The sequence below is a fragment of the Ovis canadensis genome, chromosome 10, assembly GCF_042477335.2.
Source record: "Ovis canadensis isolate MfBH-ARS-UI-01 breed Bighorn chromosome 10, ARS-UI_OviCan_v2, whole genome shotgun sequence".
NCBI classification, from domain to species: Eukaryota; Metazoa; Chordata; class Mammalia; order Artiodactyla; family Bovidae; genus Ovis; species Ovis canadensis.
Genome location: NC_091254.1, coordinates 65,239,863 through 65,267,102, shown reverse-complemented (window position 1 = coordinate 65,267,102; position 27,240 = coordinate 65,239,863). Strand labels below are relative to the sequence as shown.

At 40.3% G+C, this 27,240-nt stretch overlaps 1 pseudogene; it reads left to right on the top strand.

Annotated features, from left to right (window-relative positions):
- The first annotated feature begins 19,363 nt into the window (after positions 1–19,363).
- Positions 19,364–23,017, top strand: LOC138931601 (large ribosomal subunit protein uL11-like; annotated as a pseudogene).
- Positions 23,018–27,240: the final 4,223 nt, after the last annotated feature.

Genomic DNA, 27,240 nt, shown 5'->3' with positions numbered 1-27,240 from the left:
GTGGGCAAGGAGGAAGGTACCTGCCATTCCAGTCCCGGCCCTCCGATAAGGGTCCGAAGAGAAAGAAAGTCAGCCCCCACCCTGAGGTCAAACCCGCCATCCTGCGTGGTTTGGGAACACGCCCGGAGCAGTAAGGTGATGCGTCATTCACCATCCGCAGGGGCCCTGGGTAGGTGCGTAGGTCTGGAGGTAGGAGGCTCAAAGGCTGGCGTGTGTGGATTCTTTTCATACTCAAATCAGATCTCCGGAAAGGAACCTGCTTATCTGTCTAGGCTCCCTGGAACCTCGCTTCAAGCTCTTGCCCTGTCCCGGCCACACACTGATGGTGTCACGGTTGGAAGGTGATCGACTTCTTATTCCAGCAGAGGAAGCAATCCTTTTATTTTTCTTCCTGGGGGATCGTTTACTCTATATGATGAAAAATGACGTCAAAGAGCAAAGAGACTAGCTTAATGAATAACTAGGATCTATTTTTGCCTTATTTACCTTTTCTACCTTATTCACCTTTTCTACCTTATTCACCTTTTCTACTGAAGATACATTTCCTACTTAAAGAGAGAATTATATTTCACCCATAGATAGAATAATAGACAACTCGTACTTTAAAGAACACTTTTCTGCATATTATCATGTTCACACTTAAGTAAAGCTAACCATAATCACTTAGTATTAATCTACACCCAGTCCAGACTCAAATTCCTCCAATGGATTCCAAAATGTCTTTTTACCACTGACTTAGATCAGAACCCAAACAATAACCACATATTGCCTTTGGTTACCTCTTTATTTTTTTTTTTTTTTAACCTAGAATAGCTTTCTACTTCTCTCCGACTCCACCATCCACCCCGTTTTAGAAGGACATTGCCTTAAGGAAACCAGTCAGCCGCCTTCTAGTTTTGTCTGATGGCTCTTTTTCGGGTGTCTTCACAATATTTCTCTTCCCTCAGTATTTTCTGTTACCTAGACATTAGACCTAAAGCTGGGATTAAACTCATTTACTCTTCTGAATAAAGATTTCACCAGCATCCTTCCAGATTTAGGTGACTTCTAGAGGATGGGGTTTGTTTATTTTCATCCAACATTTTTTTCACTGGCATTGTCTGTAATCACTGGGTCTGTTTAGAAGATCTCACCAGTTGTTTCTGCAAAAGTGAAAAACTATTGGCTGGATCATCCCCTTGCCTCCTGAGGGCACCATGATCAGAACAAACCCAATGAGGATGAAAGGATTAAAGAAACTAGGAAGAAATGTCTTTCTGGCTACTTAAGACCTTAACCAAAAATTTCATTTGGGCTTTTCATAATATCTTATGGGAAAACCCAAATGAACCTTTTAGCCAACCCAATATTAAATATTTAGCAAGCACCTTATATATGCAATGTGCTGTTTATCATAAGAGATACAAAAATTTTAGACGGTGAATGCTATGGATTTCCAAACCAATAGAAAGACAGACATTCTGCAAGCTTCATGAGAATTACTATTACTACAGTTATTACACATATATATGTATATAAATATATGTGTGTGTATATATATATGTGTATATACATATATATATATATATATATCGGAGAAGGCGATGGCACCCCACTCCAGCACTCTTGCCTGGAAAATTCCGTGGATGGAGGAGCCTGGTAGGCTGCAGTCCATGGGGTCTCGAAGAGTCAAACATGACTGAGCGATTTCACTTTCCCTTTTCACCTTCATGCATTGGAGAAGGAAATGGCAACCCACTCCAGTGTTCTTGTCTGGCGAATCCCAGGGAAGGCAGAGCCTGGTAGGCTGCCGTCTATGGGGTCTCACAGAGTTGGACACGACTGAAGCGACTTAGCAGCAGTAGCAGCATATATATATATATATATATATATATATATATATATATATATGATACCATTTAAAGCTCCTGCTATGTCAGTTGACTTTCAGCGATGGGGGAAGCAGCCCAGGATGGCAAGAGGTGCAGAGGCTTGGGAATCTGGATGACTAAGGTTACCAAGTTACCAAATTCTCTGAGCTTCAATTTGCTCACCTGAAAAATGTGATGAGAATAACTACTTCAAATGTTTCTTGTGAGAATTAAAATTATGATGTTATATGTAAAAGCCCAGGGCATTGCTTGGCATCAAGCAGGCACTTAGTAAATGATGATTATTTCCCATTCATCTCTATCAGTAGTGTGTCAGATATGAATTTTTCCTAGTAAGTGGGAATTTCATTTGTTTGCTCAAATACTCACATGGAAAGAGCTATAGGGTATTACAAATTCTGTTTCAAGTCAGCTCAGGCACCAGCCATTTCTGTCTCTTTATTGTTGCAAATTTGCAACTCAGAAGACCCAAATCCAACTCTTTGCCGTCTATGGGGTCGCACAGAGTCGGACACGACTAAAGCGACTTAGCAGCAGCAGAGAAAAAGGACTTAAAATTCATAATGACAAAACATCATAAATATTATTTATTTTCCAAAAGAATTTGAAATACCTTTCAATATTTAAAACATGAAACAATACAATTGTCATGTTCTTATACATTAGTGGTGAAATGAACTGTTGATAGGAGAAAGTGACCATCTTTTTGGAAAGTAATTTGGCAATAAATATTAAAAATTTTTAAATGCCCTTGCTCTACTGCAGCAATTCTACTTCTGAGAATTTATACTAAGGATATGGGTGAAGACATATGCATAAAAGGAGCATCCTCAGGGGACACATAGAGGTGCTAGCCAAATCTCCCTCTAGAAGTCCTCCTCGGCTGCAGAGCGCAGCCTCACCTGAGGCCATGCCCAGTGAAAGTGGCCCCAGGACTTGAAGTTATAAAAAGTCAGGTCATTTCCACCCAATTCGGGACAACTCTGATGGGCCCTTTCAATATAAGTGAGGTCTGTTGAGGCTGTCAGGCTGTGTCAGAGTTCAGCTTCTCCCTCACCCATTCCTGTTCCTTCCCTCTTCACTTCCCTGGCGTCAGTCCCTGATAACTATCTTATGCTTCAAATGGCATTTCTGTCCATCTCTGGAGGACTCAATCTGTGATGGCATTATGCATGATTTGTTAGAAATGAGATCCTCAAAGCAATCTAAACAATAGGGATGGTGGAATAAATTATGGTTTTTCCATAGAATGAGACATTGTGCAATCAGTGAAAATGTAAAAGGATAGTCCATGACACAGAGAGATGTTTAAAAATATATTACAAAGGATACATGTATATGTATGACTGGGTCACTTTGCTGTACATCTGGAACTATCACAATATTGTTAATTGGCTATACTCCAGCATAAAATAAATAGTAAAAAAGAAATACATGCTGATGAAATATATATATATTACAAAGTGGGGGGAAAGTCATCTATAAAGTAGTCAAATCTGTGATTGTATTTTTCTTTTTTCTCTTTTTTATGTTTTAAATTATGAAAATATGATAACACATTTATAGGAGACTTAGAAAATACAGAAGAAAATTACATATAGTTCCACTATAAATTTCAATTTCAATTTTTTCTCTTTTTTATGTTTTAAATTATGAAAATATGATAACACATTTATAGGAGACTTAGAAAATACAGAAGAAAATTACATATAGTTCCACTATAAATTTCAATTTTTTTTTCAAATCTCAATTTTTCAAGTAGAGAAATTAAGAATTTTAGTTGGAGTTTCATTATCAAACTCTCAAAACTTATTAGAATGAATACACAAAAAAGTAGAAGGATATAGTAGACCTGAAAAGCATTATGAACCAATTCAATATAATTAAAAGAATCTACCTGCAATGCAAGAGACCCGGGTTCGATCCCTGAGTTGGGAAGATCCCCAGCAGAAGGAAATGGCAACCCACTCCAGTATTCTTACCTGAAGAATTCCATGGACAGAGGAGCCTGGTGAGCTACAATCCACAGGGTCGCAAAGAGTTGGATATGACTAAATGACTAACACACAAGATTAATACAATTTACACAGAACAGTAGGGTACAAATTCTATTCAAGCTCCCATACACTGTAAACTAGTAGACAAAGGAACATATCCAGGGATTAAGACCAGGTGCAAAAATTTCATGGTCTAAAGGCAGTGAAATCATACCTTTAGATGACTCATGTAAGAGTCTATTTTCTTATATGATTGCATTTTCTTTTGTGATTTTCTGTTTTCTTATGTGATTGCATTCTGTATGCAATTTTTCTACGCAGAACAATTTGGAAGAAACCTCACCCCCCCAAAAAAATAGAAGTTTCCTGATGGCCTAGTGGTTAGGATTGCCAGCTTTCAGTGATGTGACCCAGGTTCAATCCTTGGTCAGTGAACTGAAATCCAGCAAGCCACTCCAGTATCCTTGCCTGGAGAATCCCATGGATGGAAGAGCCTGGTGGGCTACAGTCCATGGGGTCGCAAAGAGTCAGACACGACTGAGCGAGCTCACTTCACTTCATTTCATGTATGTTGTTGTTCACTCAATCGGTCATATCCGACTCTTTGTGACTCCATGGAGTGCAGCACACCAGGCATCCCTGTCCTTAACCAGCTCCTGAAGCTTGCTCAAACTCATGTCCATTGCGTCGGTGATGCCATGCAACCGTCTTATACTCTGTTGTCCCCTTCTCCTCCTGCCTTCATCAGGGTCTTTCCTAATGAATCAACTCTTCACATCCAAAGTATTGGGGCTTTGGCTTCAGCATTAGTCCTTCCAATGAATATTCAGGACTGATTTCCTTCAGGATTGACTGGTTTGATCTCCTTGCAGTCCAAGGAACTCTCAAGAGCCTTCTCCAACACCACAGTTCAAAAGCATCAATTCTTCAGGAGCAGAGACATGTAAACTACTTTTATAAATGAAAACATTTGTCTGACACAAAGATTTTCCAAAACTGATTTTCTGTCTCATCCTACAGGCTTCCCCTTGCTTTCCCTGACTTGTAAATGGTACCACACCTGAAATCTGGAGGTCATGCTGGACTTCCTCACCTCTCACCTCCATGTCTGCCCCATCCCCATTCCTGTCCTTGCTGTCTCCTCAGTATCACTCCATTTGGCCCCTCTTCCCCATTCTCATTTCCACTTTAGTTCATTAGCTCTCAGCTAGCTTTCAGGAAATGTATGACCTTTCTAAAATTCAATCTTATCATGCCACCCAATTAACTCCTGCTTCTAGGACTCCCAGTTGCCAGCTTAGGGGCCAACTTGATGGTTGCCATCACGATGGTTGCCATCACGTCGACATCATTCAGGACTTGCTACTGCCCTCTTTCTAACCATGTGTCCTGACCCATGTTTTTCTCTTTGTGAGAAATGTGCCTTTCTCCCTTCCTTTTCCTGCCTTTCTCCTACATATTCTTCCAGGCTCAATTCAGACCTCTTCCTTCTGAGGATCCTTCCAAAAATCCTTGCAGATCATCTTGGGCTACATTAGGTACGTCTTCTTTATGTCATCATAGCCCCTTCAGTCACAAGGTTGAACAGTAACTCTGTGTTATGAAAAAGGGAGGAGCAGGAGAGCACTGGGCTGAACAATGCCTGGGGCAAAGATTGTAAGCATGAAGGGACTCTGTGGCTGGAAATTCTTGCAAGAAGAGACAGGTACAGTGGAAACTCTTCTAACAAAATAACTGAGCTTTGTATTCCAGCTGGGTATGTTTCATAAAAATGTCACATGTTTTCCTCATAGAACCATGAGTAACTTAGGAGTGCCTGACGCTGCCTGACATGTATCTGGTTTTCAACAATTGTTTATTGACTGGTGTGTGTGTTGGAGGGGGGTGTATAAAAGATATAACTCTTAATGCACAGAAGTAAGCAAACATTAATAGGAGCAGAGTAGAAAATACCAATGATTACTAAAGCTTATCTAAGGTTTGGTTTTTTTTTTTTTTTTTTCAGTAGGATTTCTCAACAAGTGTACTACTGAGAATCTGGGCTGGATAATCCTTTGTCATAAGGGACTGTCTTGTGTATGATAGTATATTAGCAGCATCCCTGGCCTCCACCCACTAGGTGCTAGTAGTGCCTCTGTAGATGTGACCATCAAAAACATCTCCAGACATTGTCAAATGTCTCCTGGGGAGAAACCAACACCAGCTGAGAACCACAGCTCCTCAGGGAGAGACTGACTTTGTCAGTTAATGCTTTGGTTCAGTAGATGGGTAACTCAGATCCAAGTGTTTTGAAGCAAGTGGGTGGCGTAGAGTAGAGAGGATTTAGATGAACTGGAGAAAAGGGAGTTACTCTGTCCTATGGAAGAAAAAGAGGCAGGGGAGCACTGGGCTGAACAATGCCTGGGGCAAAGATCATAAAAATGAAGGGACATTGTGGCTGGAAATTATTGCAAGAAGAGACAGGTACAGTGAAAACACTTATAAAATAACTGAGCTTTGTATCCTGGTTGGATAAGGTTCATAAAGATGTCAGCCCTTACAGGTTCAGATAGCCAACATCCAAATTGCAAGTATATTTCTCATGCTTATAAAACACTTTTACTAACAGGAAGAATCAGTACTGGAAGGTAGATTTAAAACATATTAAATATGATGAAATCTTCTCTGTTTGCAGATGATACGTTCTTACATAGAGACGATTCTAAAAAATCCACTAAAAAGCTTCAGTTCAGTTCAGTCGCGCAGTTGTGTCTGACTCTTTGCGACCCCGTGAATCACAGCACGCCAGGCCTAATAAAATTATTCAGTAAAGCTGGATACAAAATCAACATATAAATATCATTTGCATTTCTATACACTAACCACAAACTATCTGAAAAAGAAAGAAAACAATCCTATTTATAAAACAATAACATACTTAGATTTAGCCAAGGAGGTAAAATATCTCTGTACTGAAATTTACAAGAGACTGATGAAAGAAATTAGAGAAGACACAAATTCTAAATGAAAAGATATCCAATGATCATGGATTGAAGTGACAGTCTCTCAGTCATGTCCGACTCTTTGCAACCCCATGGACTATGCAGTCCATGGAATTCTCTAGGCCAGAATATTGGAGTGGATAGCCTTTCCATGGATTAGAGAATTAATATTGTTAAATGTTAATATTACTCAAAGTGACCTATATGGATTCAGCGAAATCCCTATTAAAATCCCAATGGCATTTTCCACAGCAATAGAAAAAACAATCCTAAAATTTGTACAGAACCACAAAAGATCCTTCATAGTCAAAGCAGTCTCAAGAAAGAAGAGCAAAGCTGGAGGTATCACACTTCCTGATTTCAAATTTTATTTCAAAGCTATAGTCATTAAAATAGAATGATACTAGCATAGAAACAGACACATAGGCCAATGGAAGAGAATCAATAGCACTGAAATAAACTCACAAATATATAGTCAAGTAATATTTGACAAGAGAGCCAAGAATACTCATTGGGAAGGTAGACTCACTTCAATAAATTGTGTCGGAAAAACTAGACATTCACATGTGAAAGAATGAAATCGGACCCCTATTCTATACTATTCACAAAAATTAACAGGAAATAAATGAATTTTAATACCAGAAGCCATTAAAATACCTAGAAGAATAAATAGAGAGAAAGCTGCCTGACATTGGTCTTAGCAATGATTTTTGGATGACACCAGAAGTACAGGCAACAAAAGCGAAAATAAACAAGTGGGATTACATCAAACTAAAAAGCTTCTGCACAGCAAAGGAAACCAATAGCAAAATTAAAAATTAAGCTACAGAATAGGGAGAATAGTGACAAACCATCTATTTGATAAGGGGTTACTATCCAAAATATATAAGGAATTCATACAGCACACACACAAAAATCTGATTTAAAGAAAAAACAGTTTTCTGAAGAAGACAAATGGCCAACAGACACACAAAAAGATACTCATAATCACTAACCTTCAGGAAATGCATATCAAAATCACAGTGACATTACACCTGTTAAAATGGCCATTATCAAAAAGATGAGACAAGTGTTGGCAAGAATGTGGGGAAAGGGAACCCTGTACAATGTTGGCGGGAATGTAAATTGATACAGCTACATGTGGGAAATAGTATGGTGGTTCCTCAAAAAATTCAAAACAGAACTACCATACAGTCCAGTAATTCCACTTTTGAATGTGTATTTTCAGGAAATGAAATCATTCTCTTGAAGAGTAACCCCGTGTTCCTGGCAGCATCATTCACAATAGCCAAGACATGGAAACAACTGAAGTGTCTATTTTCAGTTAACTGGGTGAAGAAAAAATATACATATAATCTTAAAAAGCCAAACTCATAGAAATAGAGACTAGAAGGGTGACTGCCAGGCCAGTGGCTGATGGAAATGGACAGATATTGGTCAAAGGATAAAGACTTCCAGATTTAAGATGAATGAGTTCTGGGGATTTGATGTACAGCATGGGGCTTCCCTGGTGGTTCAGACAGTAAAGAATCTGCCTATAATGCAAGAGACCTAGATTCAATCCCTGGGTCGGGAAGATCCCCTGGAGAAGGAAATGGCAACCCACTCCAGCATTCTTGCCTGGAGAATTCCCTAGACAGAGGAGTCAGGTGGGCTACAACCCATGGGGTTGCAAAAATTTGGACATGACTGAGCAACTAACATTTTCACATGGTGACTATAGTTAGCAATATTATATGCTTGAAAGTTACGAAGATATAAATTAAGTGTTGTAACCACAAAAAAGGAAGAAATGGTAATTACATAAAGTGATGGAAGTGTTAACTAACCTTATGGTGGTAATCATTTCATCATTACATGTGTATCATATGTTGTACACCTTAAGCTTACACAATGTTATATGTCAATTATATCTCATTAAGTTCATGTAAAGAGAAAAAATATACATATATAATGATAAAGTATCCCATCTTTACCTATAAAAATACCTCCTTCAGTGTCAGTAATTAAAGGATTACAGATGTCAGTACTTCCATAATAGTATTCAGAAAGGTAGATTTCATTCTATATTTGGAAATGGGAGCCAGTGAGAAAAAAGTAGACACAGTGCTACAGACAACGTTTAAGAAATGAAGGTAAGAGGGAGGAATGTAGATGTGCAGGCAGCAGAAAGGGAAAAAACCCTAGGCGAATCTCATATCACGCCTCCAAAAGGCAGACGAACGTTGAGGAAGGCTTCAGTACGGTTTTTATTTTAATTGGAGTGTAATTGCTTTACAATGCCGTGTTAGTTTCTACTATAGAACAAAGTGAATCAGCTCTATGTAAATAAATATTTATCTCCTCCCTCTTAAGTCTCCCCCACCCCTCCATCCTACCCCTGTAGGTCATCAAGGTGACTGAGCTGGACCCTCGTCACATAAGATGTTGATGATGAAGAGTCTTCTGCCCAGTAGATGAAGGCAGGGGTCCTAAACATGTCTTTTGAATCTGCTAGATGAGATGGACAGACCAGAGAGAAGCCCTTGGTACTTACTGACTTTCCCCTGTGTGCACAGACAGCTCTTTAGGAGACCAGCAGAGATGGTAGCTTTCAAAACATGGGGCCAACCCCATAATTTGAAGAGTAGCTGGTTATTTTCTTCCTACTATAAAGATCTTAAGGCTTTGGGTGGTTTTTTTTTTTTTTCCAGCATCTACAAAAGTTTCCTATCATTGAACTCAAAGTATTTAACATAGAATCTAAGACTTCTTTTTTTGTTGTTGTTAAGGTCCTGCATTCTAGCCAGATTTGCAAAACCGCACTATAATTCTCTAAGTGATAGCAGTAAGATCAAAAGGACTTACCCTAGAATTAGCTTTAAAATAAACTATTGGGGCTTCTGGGAAAAAAGAAGAAGAGAATGCCTGTTTACTAAACTTCTTTTCCTGCAACCTAGTGGAATAAGTAAAATGAACTCTGTTTTTCCCTAAAGGGATATATTTAGTAGTGATAGTCAAAGTTAAAAATAGTCAAGCCCTGTTTTCTCTAAAACATTTTTTTGCCTTTTTGTTTTTATGTTTTGGTACGAAAGTTCTACCTGACCTCTCATTAAGTTTACTTGATCAGAGGAACAGCCTTTTTGTTTGTTCAGCTTGTTCTGCTAAAAAGCAGGAAAAAATTAAGCACGACATTTACTGTACTATTAACTTAGAATTGTAATAACTATTTGCATTTATATTTTGAAATATAAAATATTTCATTTTATCTTTGCAGGAGGGAACAGCCCTCTATTATAGGAAACTGATAAAAATTCAAACTCTATTTTAAAAAGTGTCTTTAATTGCTTAAATACGTTTAGAAGTCTTTTTTACGTTTATTTTGTCTGCACTGGGTCTTTGTTGCTGCGTATGGACTGTCTCTAGCTGCAGTGAGTTGGGGCTACTCTTCATTGCGGTGTGCAGGCTTCTCATTGCAGTGGATTCTCTAGTTCCAGAGCACAGGCTCTAGAGCATGGGCTCAGTAGTTGTGGTGCTTGGGCTTAGTTGCTCTGTGGCATGTGGAACCTTCATGGACCAGTGATCCAACCCAGGTACCCTGCATTGGCAAGCAGATTCTCACCCACTGTACCACCAGGGAAGTCCCCCCAAATTTTTCGTTCTTCCTATTTCTGTGAATAGTGTATAGACATCGATTGATATGTTAGCTTCACAGAAGAAAGGATTCCAAAAGTATAAAATAGACTGGCCTGGGGAACAAGAGACCCAAATTGTGCTCCCAGATTCTCCCTTAGTAGTCATCAGAGAGTCAGTGGTGGGAGAAAGATGATCTCCAGCACACCTCACTCTCACCTCCGTGCAGAGTGAAGAGATGTTATAAACAGCTATGAAATGAAGCCGTTGGCTATTCTTCAGAGTTCCAGCACAGCCGTGAAATCTCAGTCTACACAGAGGAGAGTCAGGTGTTCCCTCAAGGGCTGGAAATAGCCATGGAAGAGGCCAGCCTTGACTCAGCTCCTTCAGAAGGTCCTTTGTGAAAGAAGGCAAAGGGATTTCCTTGAATGTAGACATCAGTTTAGAATGCTCACAAGGGTCTCTGAGGTAAATCGTCAGTCTACCAGGAGTTCTTGGACTAAGAATGGTCCATCCATGACTCTACCATGGACACTTGCAGACAGAAATATACCAGTCAGGCCAAACTATTTCAATCCTATGTAACTGAAGCTTACATATATATATATATATATATATATATATATATATATATATATATACACACACACACACACACACACACAGATGCATATATCCATAACACTGGGGTTTTCCAGAAACAGGGAAAGAAGTCACCTATCTACTGCTCCATTTCTGCTTAGACCAGGAATTGGTGGGTAGCGGGTACTGGGGCAGGAAACACTAAGACAAGACTTTACATGGGCTTCCCATGTGGTGCTAGTGGTAAAGAATCCGCCTGCCAATGCAGGAGACACAAGAGATGCGGGTTCCATCCCTGGGCGGAAAGATCCTCTGGAGTAGGAAATGGCAACCCGCTCCAGTATTCTTGCCTGGGAAATCCCATGATCCCATGGACAGAGGAGCCTGGTGGGCTACAGTCTGAGTGACCTAGCATACACAGAACTTTACATATATACACACACAAACACAGACACACATATATCCCCATAGATTACACACATCAGATATCTTCTGTTGGATCTTTGAATAAATAGAAGTAGTGATCAGGAGTCTATGGCTCTGTTATTTGAAAAAGTATTATAATAGGTGCCATTTTATTTTTTCAGAGATAGACCTCTGGTCATGATCTAGGTAATAAAAATGGGGCGGGGGGGAGTCTCTGCAACTTTGCTGTGTAAAATGTAGAATGCTGTTTTCTACCATCAGGAAAAATTATTCGCGAGATGTATTGGCTTTCAGTTCAGTTCAGTTCAGTCGCTCAGCCGTGTCCAGCTCTCTGCAACCTCATGGACAGCAGCATGCTAGGCTTCCCCGAGCTTGCTCAAACTCATGTCCATTGAGTCAGTGATGCCATTCAACCATCTCATCCTCTGTCGTCCCCTTCTCCTGCCTTCAATCTTTCCCAGCATCAGGGTCTTCCCCAATGAGTCAGTTCTTCATATCAGGTGGCCAAAGTATGGAAGCTTTAGCTTTAACATCAGTCCTTCCAATGAACACCCAGGACTGATCTGCTTTAGGATGGACTGGTTTGATCTCCTTGCAGTCCAAGAGACTCTCAAGAGTCTTCTGCAACACCTCAGTTCAAAAGCATCAATTCTTCAGCATGCATCTTTCTTTATAGTCCAACTCTCACATCCACACATGACTACTGGGAAAACCATAGCTTTGACTAGATGGACCTTTGTCAGCAAAGTAATGGCTTTAGAGATGTATTTCCTTTCTAAAATATGCACTTAAGTGGTCTCGTCTCTGAGAATAATTGTTCAAACTTGGGAGATCTTGTGTGAGTGTGTGTTTTACCCAAAAGGGACCCAAAGGAGATCAAAAGACATCAGGAGGAGTTAGCTTATTTCCTACTGGCCCAGAAACCTCAGTAGAAACAGAATTTGTTATGCCAACAGCCATCCTGTATTGCTCTGTTAGAAATATTTATCACCATCCCCACTACTTTCACTACAAACCAAACCTTAGAAGATGTATTTTTGTGTGTCTTCTGGTGTCTAAGGATGTCTAGTGAGTCCTAGTGAGAAACCAACTCACATAGGTAATGAGTGGAATATTCTAATAATACCCATAGGTAATAATAGTGGAATATTCTTAAGCGGGCATGAATTTGGCCTTGGGAAATATTAACATTTATGAAAAGTATTTCTCCAATAAATGAGAACAGGGTAGACTTTGAGGTAAGGCAGAAAGGCTGGGAAGCTGAATAAACCTATAAAGTGTTTAACTTCCAGAAGCATTTAGGTTCCAGAAATAGTTGTATTCAAAGTATAGGTTTAAGGCAGTGGTGAACATTTTTATATTCTAATTCTCCTCTGAAGTGTGGAGACCTTCAGCAAAGTTGGATACACAGCTTTGTTAGTGGTGTCTTGAGGGTATGGTAATGCTCTGCATGAGGCCAAGTGCTACTTGGGAAAGGTGAGTGTCTGGTATAGTTGAGAGACTGAGACAGGCAGTGAGAATTCTGCAGAAGTATACAGCTGAACCAGAGAAACCTGGAGATATGTTCACTCTTAAGAATCCTTGGAGGATTTCCCTGCTGGTCTTAGTGGCTAAGACTCCTTGCTCCCAATGCATGGGGCCCAGGTTTGATTCCTGGTCAGGAAACTAGGTCCCACATGCTGCAACTAAGAGTTCATAGGCCATAACTAAGACCCAACATAACCAAACAAACTTTTTTTTTAGTTTTTGAAAAGAATTCTTGGAGATATTTGGGGAAGCTGAGATGGTCATTCAAGGCATTGTATTTGAAAATTAAAAGAGCTGTAACTTCCAAAGATCAAAGATTTAGGAGTACTCAAGAGTTATCTGGGGATCATATGCATTTATAAACTGATTTTACTCTCCTAATGGTGGAATAGGCCAGAAGAATGGTATTTACCTATCACTTCACTTTCTAAAATCTTATTAATCATTATACCATGGCCAAATTTTCAATAGCTTTTATTTTCCTATAACATATATAAAAACAAATCTAAATTGATAAATACCAACAGCCAAACTTTTCACTGTTTTGAAAGAAAAGTTTTATTTGACAACACATGCAATAAATTACCAATTTAATTATGTTAACGAGTTAACTTTTTCTGATTCTGCCTTAGAAATTAGAGAAAAATTTTACCTTAATAGGATTTGTCCTTCCAGAATTTCTTTTAATCTCCAAATTGCTATGCTCCGAGCCCGTATCTCCGAACCCACCAAGAGAGCAAGTCCACCACAGTAATGCAAAAACAAGAAGGGAGTTTATCTCTAGCACGCTAGGGCTCAAGTCTCATCCCACACAAGGGAATCTGACAAGAGCCCCGAACAAAGGAGTATGGCGGCTTATATACAGGCAGTTCTTTGTCTCAGTTACAGGAGTAGCTGGCGTTACATGATTGGCCAGGCAGGATGAGCGCATATCCTGTCTCTTTCTGGTAAACATGACTCAGGTCCTAGAGACCGTCGTTTGGTCCCTAACATTCCCCCCTGTCCTTAGATCATATAGAGGAATCTTCCTCTCGGTCCTGAGACACAGTTTGATATTGTTGTCGAAGCACAAACAGCTGTACTGTATTTATGCGTTCCTTTACAAAGGCTACAAGTCTATTGATAATACATGGGCCGAAGGTAAGCATTAGTAAAAGTACCAGCAGGGGTCCTAGCAAGGTGGAGATTAAGGTAGTCAGCCAAGGGGATTGTTGAAACCAAGATTCAAACCATCCCTGTTGAGCCTCACGTTCTCGTTTACATTGGGCTAGTCCTTCTCTAACTTTGGCCATAGATTCTCTAACTATTCCTGTATGATCCACATAGAAACAGCACTCTTTTCCTAGGGCAGCACAGAGTCCCCCTTGTTGCAGAAAGAGCAGATCTAATCCCCTCCTGTTTGCTTTTTTCTGGATTGAACCTTATTCTGACTTGTGTATAACTGCAACTTTTACAGCTAAAAGTGGGATCTCCGAGGACCCTAGGGAGGGGCTTGGCAAATGAAAAATTAAGTAAATCTCGATTTCCTATTTCCCAGCGCCGAGGTCCATCATTAGAAGTAACACAATCCCAAGTTTTACAATGAGTCTTGTGCTCCCCCCCCCACAAGTCTTTCAGTCATGTCTGGGTGTGCCTGGGCATGCCCAGAACCCTTGTTCTCGAAGATAACCCCTAGCCCAAGGCACATTTACCATCGGCTTAAGGTCAAAGTACAAGTCTGGCCACCATGTGTTTGGTGGATGTATTGCGGTAGTGGAGTTTAGCACCTCTCGTGTTAGTCCATTTTGCAGCTTCCAGGTGATTTTGACGGGTTGATGCGGGTTCAGACAAGTGCAAATGCTCACATAGTTGCCGTCCCAACTGAGCAGGGAGTATCAAGTAGCCGTCTGAGTCTCAGTACCATCCATCTTTATCTTTTTGAAGGTTGGTGTGTTTTTGGATCCAAGCAAAGTCTGTGGATGAATACTCAGGGGTTGGGGGCAGAGTTCCCATACCTGGAGGTGGAAGTCCGATCGCCAACACAGGGGTGATGAAATCTTTATCAGCTACTTTTCGAGCTGCCAGGTCTGCGGCACGATTCCCTCGTGCCGTGGGGCTGTCACCCTTCTGATGTCCAGGTACGTGTACTATTGACACAGCCCGAGGCATCTGTACAGCCTCTAAAAGTCTACGGATTTCAGGCAAGTTTTTAATTTCTTTTCCTTCAGCTGTCAAAAACCCCCGTTCCCGATATATCGGGCCCTGGATGTGTACCGTGCCAAAAGCATAGCGACTGTCAGTGAAAATAGTTATTTTTTTTCCTTTGGCTCTCTCTAATGCTTGAATCAGGGCAATTAACTCTGCCTTTTGTGCTGAGGTATCCAGGGGAAGGGCCTCTGCCCATATCGTCTGTCCAGAGTCATCTACTACTGTGGCTCCCGCCCGTCTCTGTCTATCTTTTACATAACTGCTGCCGTCTGTGAACCATTTTAGCTCACTGTTATCCAGTGGAGTATCGGTTAAGTCCTTTCACATTGCTGTTACCCTGGCCAGTATCTCATCACAATCATGGAGGGGGCTATTTTCCCCCGGATTGGGCAAAAGAGTGGCCGGATTTAGAGTGCAGGGCGTTTGGAAATGAATCCGTGGGGTGTCAAGTAGCAAGGCCTGGTAGTGTGTCAAGCGGGCATTAGAAATCCATTTACCTGGGGGTTGCTTTAAAACTCTCTCTATGGCATGAGGAGTGTAGACCAAGAGTCTCTGTCCATAAGTCAGTTTATCAGCATCGTGGACTAAGAGCGCGATGAAGATCTACCATGAAGCCAACCAGTTTTCCCTCCAGATTTATAGTTACCCAGGACTTGGGAAGGGGCTTCGAGCCCTGACCCCCCTTGTCGCTATCTTCACCCGCATAGAGGATATGACTGTCTGGAGAGGGAGTCTCATTCTTGGGGTTCTTGGGCCCCTCTTTTAGATTTTTACGGTTTTTTTCAGCTCTAAATTCTCTCTCTTTCTTCTTTTAATGCAGTCCTCTCTCTCTTCTGGGGTCTCTCTATGATTAAAAACTTTCTCGGCTGCCCTCACTAGATCTTGCAAGGATTGTTCATTTAACCTCTCTATCTTTTGTAACTTTTTTCTAATATCAGGGGCTGCTTGATTTACAAATGCTAACATAACTGCTGCTCGTGACTCATCTGCCTGTGGGTCCATAGGGGTATACTGTCTAAAAGCTTCCATTATCTTTTCCAGGAAGGCTGCTGGGCTCTCATTTGGCTCTTGTCTCACTGGATTTATTTTGGCCAAATTAGTTGGCTTTCTGGTGGCCGCTCTAAGGCCAGGCATGGGAGTCTGATGGTACACTCGGAGACGCTCCTTACCTTCAGCACGTTTGAAGTCCCAGTTGGGTCACACCAAGAGGATCCCCTCCTCAATGAGGTTAGGCTGTATTGTGGGCCTCCCATCCACCCCTGGCACATTTTTCCGGGCTTCTGACAGGATCCATTCGTGCTCCTCTGTAGTAAAAAGTACCTGCAACAGTTGCTGACAATCATCCCAAGTGGGATTGTGAGTAAACAGGATAGACTCTAAAAGATCAATAAGACCCTGCGGTTTTTCAGAGAAGGAGGGAGTCTGGGTTTTTTAATTGTACAAATCACTAGTGGAGAAGGGCCAATACTGATATGTCCATTCTCCACCCTCTCTGGCTGGCCCCGCCTGGACTGGAAACGCACGAATGGTGGAGGAGGGAACCTCCAGGTCTTCTTCTGCTACGCCGGCCATTTTTTTTTTTTTTCCTTTCTCCGAGTTCCCTAGGCGGGGCCCCTTTTTCTGGGAGGAGCTGAAGGCTTGGTTCTCTTTTTGGCTTCTCCCGATGAAACCTGTGGAACCTGTGGAAGCAAGGGCGGGGAAGAGGGAAGGGAAGTGAGGGGCTGAAAAACAAAAGGTTTTAGCTAGGCCAGGGGGTTTTCCACCAGGTCCTGTCAGACCAAAATGTATGGAGTTTGGTCTGGCTGGGTGTCCTGAAGGGTAGGGGGCAAGCACCTTCTCTCTGACCGCTTGAATAGTAGGCAGGCTGAAGGTGCCTTCTTGTGGCCAGCTGACATCAAAAGCAGGCCACTTGGCAGAACAAAAAGTTACTAACTTGCTTTTTTTAACCAGCAATGATAGATTCTGTGCTCTAGACTTGAAATCAGAGAAGTGGTTAATCATAAGAGATAAAGGAGTAGAAGTTGTTTGTCCCATGATCACAGAAAAGTACCCTGGGAGCCAACAGAGCACACAAAGAGCAACGCAGACACCACAAATAGACAAACAGATAACAAACGCAAGGTGGCTACCGACAATGCACTCAATCTTACCTGCAGGATGTTCACAGAGCCAGCCGCCTCCCCAGCACAAAACTGGGCCCCAGCCTTACGCTGGACTTAATCCAGTAACCAGAGCCAGCTGCCTCCCCAGCATGAAACCAGGCCCCGGCCTTACGCTGACTTAATCCAGTAACCAGAGCCAGCTGCCTCCCCAGCACGAAACCAGGCCCCTGCCTTACGCTGACTTGCCTCTGCACTTTACAGCCAGATGCCTCCCCAGTACGATACAGGGCCCCAGACTTAATCTGGGCTTCTGCAACGTTAGCACCTGTGCTCAGAGCTCTTATCTCCTAATGAGTTTACTCCCTTCTACCAGGAGAGTTGTCCTCCCTGGTGGGACAGAGATCCCGGACGAGCCCCCAAATGTTATGCTCCAAGCCCGTATCTCCGAACCCAAGAGAGCAAGTCCACCACAGTAATGCAAAAACAAGAAGGGAGTTTATCTCTAGCGCGCTAGGGCTCAAGTCTCATCCCACACAAGGGAATCCGACAAGAGCCCCGAACAAAGGAGTATGGCGGCTTATATACAGGCAGTTCTTTGTCTCAGTTACAGGAGTAGCTGGCGTTACATGATTGGCCAGGCAGGATGAGCGCATATCCTGTCTCTTTCTGGTAAACATGACTCAGGTCCTAGAGACCGTCGTTTGGTCCCTAACACAAATTAATAACTGCACAAAAATTCATGACTAAGAGAGTTAAAACATTAACACGGGTAAAAAAAGAAAATTAATTAATCAGCATATATTTATTGAGCAACAAAAAATATTTATTGAGTTGCTAGCTAGCAGAGATACCAAGATACATAAACGCTGGTCCCTCAAAAGTCAAACACAAATATGAACCTGATAAAATACTAGGAGTATTTTGACTTTAAGTCAAATTTTAGAGATAAGATTATTTCTGCTCTTCTAGTGGCTTGTAGAAATTTCACATCATTTGCAAAATAATTGCAATGTAATCCCACAAGAAAAATTCTTTGCCAATGAAGTGTTTTGTTCTTTAAGCCCTCACTGACAGAAAAGTTTACTGGATGCTAAATTAAAAGATCAGGAGCTATAAATTTTCAGATCTACTTTTAATTGCTATCCTGACATATTTGGCCAACACAGTGGAGAAAATAAATTCTTGTGAATAACTAAATTTTTCGAATCAGACACCAGTATCCTGCATGTTTATTGCCATATCTGTTGGATAGATCTAATGTCAAGTTAGGACAGTGGTTGTAAATTAACATGACACCCACCATAAACATCCATTTCTAGTCTGATCCTTTTGAAAAGATCCCTGGGCTTATAATTCTTAAAGTTTTTAAAAGCATGATTAGAGTAGGAGCATGAATTATGAAGGTAGTACTTAACAGACAATTATAAGATTTAGAAAAAGAACAAGAAAAACTTTTCAAAGTGAAAGTTAGTGAAAGCGAAAGTGAAGTCGCTCAGTCATGTCCGACTCTTTGCGACCCCGTGGACGGTAGCCCACCAGGCTCCTCCGTCCATGGGATTCTCCAGGCAAGAATACTGGAGTGGGTTGCCATTTCCTTCTCCAGGAGATCTTCCTGACCCAGGGATCAAACCCAGGTCTCCCACATTGCAGGCAGACGCTTTAACCTCTGAGCCAAAGTAAAGTTAAGCAGGATCTTAATAACACTGGGCCCACAGACCTCAACTAAAACTGGCGTCAAGTAGCTTGGCTGACATTTCTGTGTTATGCACCGAGCCCGTATCTCCAAACCAACCGAGAGAGTGAACAAGTCCAACGTGGTAATGCAAAGGCAAGAAGGGAATTTTTATTTCTAGTGCGCTAGGGCTCAAGCCTCATCCGACGCAGCGGAATCAGACGAGAGCCCCGAACAAAGCAGTATGGCAGTTTATATACAGTCAGCTCTTTGTCTCAGTTACAGGGTACTTGGCGATACCTGATTGGACAGGCAGAATGAGCTCATGCAACGCCTGCCTTATGCTACCGCATATAGAAAATTTTCCTTATTTGGTTAAGGAATGTTCTTCAAGAAAACCGGAAACATGACTCAGGTCCCCGGCGCTGTCATGCACCTCATTGAGCCGACCACCCTGCCTAACATTCTGCATATCTTCATCACCTTGTACATGAAAGCATGCTACCAACTTCAATACTTATTGTAGTACATTAATATCTCCCACCATCCGGGCATATTCTACCAATGCAAGAGATCAACGATGATTATAAGATTGATAAGGGAGAGCGAAACATTTGCAATATTGTGAATACTAAGAATAAATGTTCTGGTAAAATGTGCCTGGGGATAGTCTGGAAAATTGACTTAAATTTATCTCAATAAATCTCAACTTATTTATTTTTTTAACCTTCTATGAACCTCCTTTTTGCCCTCTGCATGTGTTTCCTAAAGAAAACCAAATGAAAGAACTTTCCAGGAGGTCCAGTGGTTAACAAACCAGGGGATGCAGGTTTGATCCCTGGTGAGGGAACTAAGATCCCACAAGCCACAAGGCAACTGAGCCCACGTGCACCACAATGAAAGATCCTGCATGACGCAACAAAGATCATACAACAAAGACCCAGAGCAGCTAAGTAAATAATTTTTAAAAAAATTTTTTTAAGGCCTAGTACTGAGCGTTAAAAATAAAACAAATAAACAAAAAAACAAATGGAGACATTCCTTCTTGGTGCTTTCAAAGCAACAAAGAAAGAAACTATTACTTTCTGTACTTCGGGCTCCCTCCCTGAGATCCAGCCAGCCCACACAGACCCGGCCCCAGCCCCGGGACAATGATCAGTCACCTTCAAATTCCCAGAGCTCAGAACTGTGTTCTCAGCATAGGAAGTCCAAGTGTGAAAAGTGGAAATATTGTCTATACACATTTTCTTCATAAGAAAGTGAAGAAGTGTTAGTCACTCAGTCGCGTCTGACTCTTTGTGACCCCATGGACTATGGCTCACCAGGTTCCTCTGTCCCTGGGATTTCCCAGGCAAGAATACTGGAGTGGGTTGCCATTCCCTTCTCGAGTGGATCTTCCACACCCAGAGATCAAACCCAGGTCTCCTGCATTGCAGGAAGATTCTTTCCTGTCTGAGCCACCAGGGAAACCCTTTCTTCATAGCAGTTGTAATTAGAATTAAAATAGGTTTATATCATAACCTTATATTGAATATATTTTGTTTTGTCACTGTATTGAAATTTGTCAAAATTCAAATAGCTGTAAATGAAGAATGAATAATAATAACTTGAAATGTTGAAATAATTAATTAAGGTGATTTATCTTCTGTAAACCTAGCTATCAAAGAAAAACAGCATTCTTTTGGCCCCTAAGAATAAAAGATGCAGATAAAAATGTTTTCTAATGAGCAGTATGCCTAGTCTTACAGGAAAGGCCAAAATTCCAATCAACCTTGCTAAAATTGCATGCCTGCTAACTTGAGCTATTTTGAGATATTTTTTTAAGTTAAACCATGTCCGAGTTACAGAAGAAATATGCACAGTTCTCTTGTGCATAGAAACAAAGCCTGATCTGTTCATTCCACCTTGTTATTTAAATTCTTTGAAAAATTAGATGAATCTGATAATTTATGAAACCAACTTTGAAATTATATTCAATGCAGGCTAATGCACTTGTGGAGTGATGTGATAATAATAGCCACCACTTCTTGTGTGCTGGTCTTTATGTATTATTGATACATAAGTAATTCTCACAAAGAGACAGAAGAAAAAGAAAATTGCATGAAAGTACTCCTACTTAAGATGTTAATAGTTTGCCCAAAACCACTCAGAATCAGAGCCAAGAATCAAACTATGTCTAACACCAAAGTCTGAGCTCTGTTTATGAAGCAATGATATTTAGATAATTGTTAGTGATCCTAATAATGTCTCATTTTAAAAATAGTAGAACCATTGCATTGTATGCCATAACCTCAGTATCTTGCTGTCCATCAAACATTGTGAGAACACTGAAATTCGAAATTATTAGATAGGGAATTTAGAAAGGAAAGGGTACTAACTGGACATTAGAGGGGGAAAAAAAATCTCTCTTAAAAAAGTTCCATAAGCTGGGATGTTCAGATCTCTCTGCTCCTCCTCCAACGTTCAGCTCTGCATCTGGGCTCTAGAATCTCCCTTCTCAGTGAGGTCCTCAGACCAGCAACCCAGGTGCTCGTTAGAAACAGACAGTTTCAGAATCTGCACTTTAAGAAGATCTAGGTTCTCATATACTCACTAAAGTCTGAAACGCTCTGCTGGATGATACACGTCTTATCCTCCCCCACCCCTCATCTGTCCCCCAGTCATCCCATTTCTTTGCTGTGTTGTCAGTTTCTCTCTGCTGTTTTTGTTTCCTCGCATAGAAACACTCTTATAAACAACAGCAACAAAAAACAACCCTCTCTGATCCTGCCTGAATCCAGCTATGACCATGTTTTGCTTCTTTTCTCAACCAAGTGCCTTGAAGGTGGTGTCTGTGCCCCCTAAATCCATATTTTCACCCTCTGTTCATATCCCAACCCACTGCAGGATGGTTCAGTTACCTCCTGGATATAACCTGGCATCTACTACATGCGAAGCACTGAACCAGACTCAGGATAAAATGATGTGCAAGAAACACTGTCTTTGCCTTCAAATGAGTATCTTCAAAATTGTTTTGACATAGATCACCACCGACTTCCTAAATTGCCAATTTCAGTAAGCACTTTTCTTTCATTATTTAGGAGACTCCAGTTGTCTTCCTAGGTCAAACATCAAACAGATTTTGTATTTTGTTAAATGCAAAACAATACTACTCCTCTCACTAACTTTTTTAAAGGAAATAGCTATTTTAATCGAAATGTTATCTGTTAACTTATAAGGTGTTTATTTTTATTTTAAAATACATTAATATTCTTAAAATTATTACTTAAATTTATGACTTACAAATCAACAGATATAACTTATAAAGTTCCTCTGGGCTTTGCACTTTCAGCTCAGAGGAGGCCAAGGTACAACTTTCTTCAGTAGTCCGGAATCTGGGTTCACCTGACACCAGCCGCCTCTGCCATACTGCCTAAGCATGTGTTAGTCGTGTCCACCTCTTTGCGACCCCATGGACAGTAGCCTGCCAGGCTCCTCTAACCATGGAATTCTCCAAGCAAGAATACCAGAGTGAGTTGCCATTCCCTTCTCCAGGGCATCTTCCCGACCCAGGGTTTGAACTTAGGTCTCCTGCATTGCATGCAGATTTTTTTCCAACTGAGCCACCAAGCCCAACAAGGTCAAAGTCATGTACCTGTGGTATGCCAGTGGGGAAGTCGGTGTCGTGTCTGCCCTGGCCCCCTGGGTCTGTTTCCAAAAGAGGTTGATGGTGACACCACCAAGGCAACTGGTGATTGGAAGGGTCTGCGGATTAAAATGAAAATGACGATTCAGAACAGACAGGCCAAGCCTGAGGTGATACCTTCTGCTTCTGCCCTTATCATCAAAGCCCTCAAGGAACCGCCAAGAGACAGAAGCAGAAAAACATTAAGCACAGTGGAAACATCACTTTTGATGAGATTATCCACATTGCCCAGCAGATATGGCATCAATCTCTACCCAGAGAACTAAAGAGATCCTGGCAACTGGTCAGTCTGTGGGCTGCAATGCTGATGGCTGCCACCCTCACGACATCATAGATGACATCAACAGTGGTGCGGTAGAGTGCCCAACTGGTTAAGAACTATGAAGAAAAGAAAAATTATTATTTTTTCAATAATAATAATAAAAATAAAATAATAAATAATAATAATAAATAAATAATAAAAAATAATAAAAAAGACAACCAGTGGATTAAAAAAAAAAAAGTCCTCTGGGCTCCTCAAAATTTTTAAGTGTTAAGGCTTCTAAGACGAAAATGTTTGAACTGGATCCCGTTTTAGAACCAGGTTAGTTGCTCAAAAAATCCTTAATATCTACATAGCAATCAACTATGGAATTATATTGGAGGGGCATGAATAAACCAGCCTAAGCATTTTCCCTCCTATTTTTATTAATTTAGCTAAAGAAGCCACTTTCTCAAGGCATTCCATGTACCGTAAGGAAACACTAGATGACTGCTAGCCTTGGGAAACTAAGAGCCTCCACTGGAATCTTTGTATCAGATGAGATACATGGATTCTGAAAATGGAAAAAAGCGAGGTAAAAACAAAAACAGTAAGGTTAATGGCTTTAAACACTCTATGTTGATTTTGCCCACAAGTCATACTTTGTAAAATTCTTAAAATAAATCAGCACTGCTGTACTCTTATCTTGAATACTTCATATGTAGCCGATTATTAAGTCACACCAGAATATAGCTGTGAGAGCAAATATTCACATATTAAAATAAAGAAATATTTAAGGCATGTGTATTTTGTTTATAAAAGAAATCAGTTCTTCATAAGAATGCATCTTTTAAATTACACCCAGACCACAAAATATTCTTTGGTCTCAGTGGTTAAAATAAAAAAAGATGAACAGTGTAACCTTCCTATCAACTGTATACACTATTATCAAATGTGTATACTTGTATAGCAGTGGTGGAGGATGGGAGGAATGTCTGCCTTCAAATACTTAGTATGCAGGGCAGAATAAAGAAAAATAACTTTCTACTACTGAACTCTAAGGAAAATTCAAATGCAGTTTTTTGTTCATCTTCTAATACAGGTAAACTCTCAACACACAATGCAACTTTTCAGCAGATAGGTTTTACAACATTTTAAAATAATAGTCTAAATTTACAACTTTTGCATGTGCTTCAAGGCTTTCATGTTTTGTTGTTGCTAAATCATTCAGTCTTATTCGACTCTTTGTGACCCCATGTACTGCAGCATACCAGGCTTCCCTGTCCTTCACCATCTCCTGGAGTTTGCTCAAACTCATGTCCACTGATTCATTGACGCCATCCAACCATCTCATCCTCTGTCGTCCCCTTCTCCTCCTGCCTTCAGTCTTTCCCAGCATCAAGGTCTTTTCCAATGAGTTGGCTCTTTGCATCAGTTGGCCAAACTATTGGAGCTTTAGCTTTAGCATCAGTCCCTCCAATGAGTAGTCAGAATTGATTTCTTTTAGGATTAACTGGTTTGATCTCCTTAAAGTACAAGGAACTCTCAAGAGTCTTCTCCAATACCACAGTTTGAAAGCAATTCTTCAGTGCTCAGCCTTCTTTATGGTCCAATTCTCACATCCATACATAACTATTGGAAAAACCATAGCTTTGACTATACAGACCTTTGTCGGCAAAGAAATGCCTCTGCTTTTTAATGTGCTGTCTAGGTTGGTCATAGCTTTTCTTCCAAGCAGCAGGTGTCTTAATTTCATGGCTGCTGGCACCGACAGTGATTTTGGAGCCCAAGAAAAGAAAGTCTGTCACTGTCTCCATTGTTTCCCCATCTATTTGCCGTGAAGTGATGGGACCAAATGCCATGATCTTTGTTTTTTGAATGTTGAATTTTAAGCTAGCTTTTTCACTGTCCTCTTTCACTTTCATCAAGAAGCTCTTTAGTTCTTCTTCTCTTTCTCCCATAAGGGTGGTGTCATCTGCATATCTGAGGTTGTTGATATTTCTCCCGACAATCTTGATTCCAGCTTGTGCTTCATCCAGCCTGGCATTTCACATGATGTACTCTGTACAGAAGTTAAATAAGCAGGATGACAATATACAGCCTTGACGTACTCCTTTTCCTATTTGGAACTAGTCTGTTGTTCCATTTCCAGTTCTAACTGTTGCTTCTTGACCTGCATATGGATTTCTTAGAAGGCAGGTAAGGTGGGCTGGTATTTCCATCTCTTTAAGAATTTTCCAGTTTGTTGTGATACATATAAAGGCTTTAGCATAGTCAAGGAAGCAGAATTTTTTCAGAATTCTCTTGCACTTTCTATGGTCCAATGAATGCTTGCAGTTTGATCTCTTTCATGTTTAAGATACAAATAAACTTCAGGCAATTTGTTTTCATCTTGTCCTCACTGAACATGTGCAGGACAGAGCTCCTATCCTTTAGCTCTTAAGGAATAGACTATTGAATTTAACTGTTATTTAAATACCAACTATGTTTATATGTCATAAAGGCATAATTTCAAATGAACTAAAATGTATCATTTGTATCATTTGAGATTTATTCTTGAACATATGGATTTTTATTTTAATTCAATTACACTCATATCTGTTTTATAGATTAGAATGGCTTTACTATATATTTCTATCCATATTAAAATCATATTAAACCATTCATCTTGCAAAACAGCTTTTATTATTATGTGCATTTAGTGCCTCTAAATCAAGGATTCCCAAACATGCTATCAATTAGACAGGAAATTAATGCTCAAAACTTATAGCATTTGTTGTCTACAAAGCCTCCTGTATAATATCCAGGCATGGAAGACCTCTTGGAGGAGGGTATGGCAACCCACTCCAGTACTCTTGCCTGGAGAATCCCATGAACAGAGGAGCCTGGTGGTCTATGGTCCATAGGGTCGCAAAGAGTCAGACATGACTGAGCAACTTAGAATGTACACATGCAATGCATGTAAGGGGTCAAAATTTGAAATCAAAAGAAACAATGGGGCACTTCCTTGATGGTACAGTGGTTTAAAATCTGCCTTGTAATGCAGGAGACATAGGTTTGATCCCTGGTTGGGGAACTAAAATCCCACATGCTGTTGGGCAACTAGGCCCATACACCATCACAACTACTAAGCTGGTATGTCACAACTAAGACCTGAATCAGCTAAACAAATAAATATTAAAAAAAAAGAAACAATGGAAATGACAAAACTTATTTTCTGCTGTCTGAAAACTCAGTATATTCCACATTTGGTTTTTGATAGTAATCTTGTTGAGAGCATAAGGAATCTAAGATTTTACTAGAGAGTTTCATAAGATTAAAACATTACTAACATTTACACATGTACAAGTCCATCTAAATTAGCTCTAAAAACCTTTACAATGATTACACACTTTTCAGAGTGGTTTTACTTTAACTTCAGTCAGGGATTTTCATAATGTGCAGAGAATTTTAGACCAAAGTTAGTTTCCTATTCAAGATATGAATGTGTATGTACATATATACATGCACATATGTATATATATACATACATATATACACATATATACTTAATTCCCAGATAATTTATATACACCCATGGAAATACACCTATATATACATATACATATAAACTTTCCCTAGAAGAAATAACTTCTATCAATAGAAAAGTATTTTTTAACAGTAGTTAAAAGTATTTTTTAAAGTAATTAAACTATGCCTCTTTGCAATTTTCTACAAGCATCAATATATGTCTCTTAAGCCTATAGATACTTCTTTTGAAAACTACAGTAGTAGTTAAACATTAATGGCTAAAAATCTCTTTTAAACTATATTATTTTCATTAAATGAAATAAACAGGTTTGTTGCACACAGCTCAGCTATAACACTTAGTTAACAAGCTCTGTCTGTACACAAATCTAAGATGGAAATTAAATGTAAATCAGATTTGTTTAAATAATTTTTACACTGAATTAAAGATATAATTTAATTACATATAATATATAAGGTTTTCATTTAAGATATAAGGGCTTCCCCTGTGGCTCAGCGGTAAAGAATCCACCTGCAAGGCAGGAGATGCAAAAGACATGAGTTCAATCCCTGGGTCAGGAAGACCCCCTGGAGAAGGAAATAGCAACCCACTCCTGTACTTTTGCTTGGAAATTCCCATGGACAGAAGAGCCTGGGCTAAAGTTTCAATCCTTGGGTCGGGAAGATCCCCTGGAGGAGGGCATGGCAACCCACTGCAGTATTCTTGTCTGGAGAATCCTATGCACGAGGAGCCTGGCAGGCTACAGTCCTTAGGGTCACCAAGAGTCAGACATGACTGAAGCAAATGAGCATGCACACACGCAAAGTTTGATTCACCATAGAATACAGA